Source organism: Magnolia sinica, chromosome 15 (assembly GCF_029962835.1).
Source record: "Magnolia sinica isolate HGM2019 chromosome 15, MsV1, whole genome shotgun sequence".
NCBI lineage: Eukaryota > Viridiplantae > Streptophyta > Magnoliopsida > Magnoliales > Magnoliaceae > Magnolia > Magnolia sinica.
The window spans coordinates 11323996-11326930 of record NC_080587.1 but is presented as its reverse complement, the minus strand read 5'-3'; the positions used below and the strand labels follow the sequence as shown (position 1 = coordinate 11326930).

General features: G+C 38.6%; 1 non-coding gene across 1 annotated transcript; it reads right to left on the bottom strand.

Annotated features, from left to right (window-relative positions):
• Positions 1-1606: 1606 nt before the first annotated feature.
• LOC131228328 (small nucleolar RNA R71) lies at positions 1607-1713 on the bottom strand. The gene has a single exon (XR_009162836.1). It is a non-coding gene; the product is annotated as a small nucleolar RNA R71 (small nucleolar RNA).
• Between the last annotated feature and the right edge of the window lie 1222 nt (positions 1714-2935).

Below are 2935 nucleotides of genomic sequence, written 5' to 3'. Positions count from 1 at the left end.
AGATCCTAGTTGTGTTATCCAAGTCATCATGATTTTAGAATATTAACCTATGTGTGGAACTTTGAAGCTTGGGTGTTATTTTATTCAGTTGAATTACATCCATTTAAAAATCCCAAAATCAAATCATCAGTTTAGTTTTTATTACTTAGTTTGTTTTGTATTTGATTTTTTCCTTCTCGCAATTCATCTCCTTGTGGGATCGACCCTGTATTCATAGGATATTACTTATGAACCTCTGCACTTGGAGGCAAGCAATCAAGTTTTTGGCGCCGTTGCCGGGGAGAGACTGAGATAGATCAGATCTGTGCAAGATAGCTAAGGTAAGTTTTCTTCTAAACCCTCCAGATTTTCTGTAGATTTTGTTTATTATTTTTTTTTTCTTTCTTCTTTTCTTTTTCTTTGAAAATAAATTCAGTTGTGTCTTTCAAGCACTAACTATGACATAAGGTTGCCCTGCTTAGGATTTTATCACCCAAGTGCTATGGTTGTCATATAGTTGTTGTTTGATCACAAAGATCATCCGCTGAATCTATTTTTCAGATTAGCATAGTTTAATTTCTGCATTAGTTTTACTTTTATTTATTTATTTATTTATTTATTATTATTATTATTTTAATTTTTTTGTGGACTGAACCCTCATGGTTGGCCTTGCCACCTGGGTTGTTGATTTATTTTGCTTTGTGGACTGAACCCTCATGGTTGGCCCTGCCACCTGGGTTGTTGATTTATTTTGCTTTGTGGACTGAACCCTCATGGTCGGCTCTACCACCTGGGTTGTTGATTTATTTTGCTTTGTGGACTGAACCCTCATGGTCGGCTCTGCCACCTGGGTTGTTGATTTATTTTTCTTTGTGGACTGAACCCTCATGGTCGGCTTTGCCACCTGGGTTGTTGATTTATTTTGCTTTGTGGACTGAACCCTCATGGTTGGCCCTGCCACCTGGGTTGTTGATTTAAGTTTTTATTTTTATTTTAAGTATCATACTTGCGATTTGAATTAGTGGTATTTGTTATGTGGTGTGGATGGTTTATGTCCCGTTGGAGTAGGGATCAAAACAATCGACTCTCCTCTGAAGGGGGACTAGTTCCAGGCCTTGATCATTCACTTAGAAGAGGCACTCAACATCACTTGGATTCCATGGCAGACCTAGTTGATAATCCAAATCCAAATCTGCCAGATCCAACTATAAATCAAAATAATCCTCCTCTTGAGGATGAAAATGAAGTTCATAGGAATGTGTTAAACCAACCACGGACTTTACGTGAACATTTACACCCTGAGAGATCAACTTTACCATCTTGCATAGTGTTCCCTGCTCACACAGGGAACATTGATTTTAAACCAGGTGTGATTCAATTAATTCCTAAATTTCATGGCTTAGATTCTGAAAGCCCCTACTTGCACCTTAAGAACTTTGAGGAAGTAATTGCAACGTTACAAGTAAACAATGGCAATAGGGATGTACTTAAGCTTAGGTTATTCTCATTTTCTCTAAAGGATCGGGCCAAAGCATGGCTCAAATCTCTAAGACCTAATACCATCACTTCATGGCAAGCCTTAAGTAGAGAGTTTTTAAAAAAGTTCTTTCCCGAGCACAAAACAAATGCACTAAAACAAGAAATCATGTCATTCTCCCAAAAGAGGAATGAACTATTTTTTCAAGCTTGGGAGTGCTTTAAAGACATTTTAATTACTTGTCCTCATCATAGTTATGAACCATGGCACGTGATTGATGCTTTCCGAAAGGGGCTCACCATGGATACCCGTCAGTTCATAGAGATGATGTGTGGTGGAACCTTTCTTGACAAAGATCATAATGAGGCTTGAGATTTTCTAGATATGTTAGCAGAGAATACTCAGACATGGGATGTCTCTGCTAAATCAGACCAAACTAGACCCATTCCTAGAGAGAAAGAGAGAATGTATGTCCTAAGAAAGGAAGACGACCTTAATGCAAAATTCGCTGCATTGGCTAGAAAAGTCGAAGCCTTGGAAATTAGGAAGGTTGATATGGTTAAAGCAAACACTTCCTTAGGTAATTTTTATAGCATTTGTGGTGGTACAGACCATGACACAAAGGATTGTCCAATAATCTCAGTTGTACAAAATATCACGCATGAGCATGATCAAGCAAATGCTATAAATAATTACCAAAGGTCAGTTATGCAACCATTGGGAAACACATACAATCCAAATTGGCGTAACCATCCTAATCTTAGTTAGAGGAATGGACCACAAATTAATGTGCCCAATGCACCTTAAATGCTTCCACAAAATAACATCTTTGGGGCACTTAACAATACACCATATGTGCCCCCGTCAAAGCGATCATCTGTGGAGGATGCATTGACCACATTCATGAACTCTCAAGCTCTAATCCAATCAAATCAGGAATTAAAGACAGCTGTGTCTAGGATTGAGACTCAACTAAATGCTAGGGAAAAAGGCACCCTTCCTTCTCAACCTGTGCCAAACCCTCGAAACACACATTTCATTAGAGACTTAAATCCAAGTGAGCTACATCATGAACAAGCTAAGGCCATCATTACCTTGAGAAGTGGAAAAGAGGTCGATAATAAGATAATGCAACCGGTACAAATACCGAAGGATGAGCCACTGTCTCAAGAAAATGATGAACCGGCTATGGTTCAAGAGCCGCAACAGCAAAAGGATAAAGAGACTAAGTCATATGAGCCTCCAGTTCCGTTCCCATCTAGACTTCGGAATCCAACTGTCCCCATGAAATATCAAGAAGTGTTGGATGTGCTCCAAAAGGTTACTGTCAATATTCCTTTGCTTGATGTCATTAGACAAATTCCATCATATGCTAAATATCTCAAGGACTTGTGCACTGTAAAGAGAAAATTAAATGTGCACAAAAAGGCCTTCCTTACTGAGAAAGTGAGCACTATCATTTAACAAAGGATTGTACCC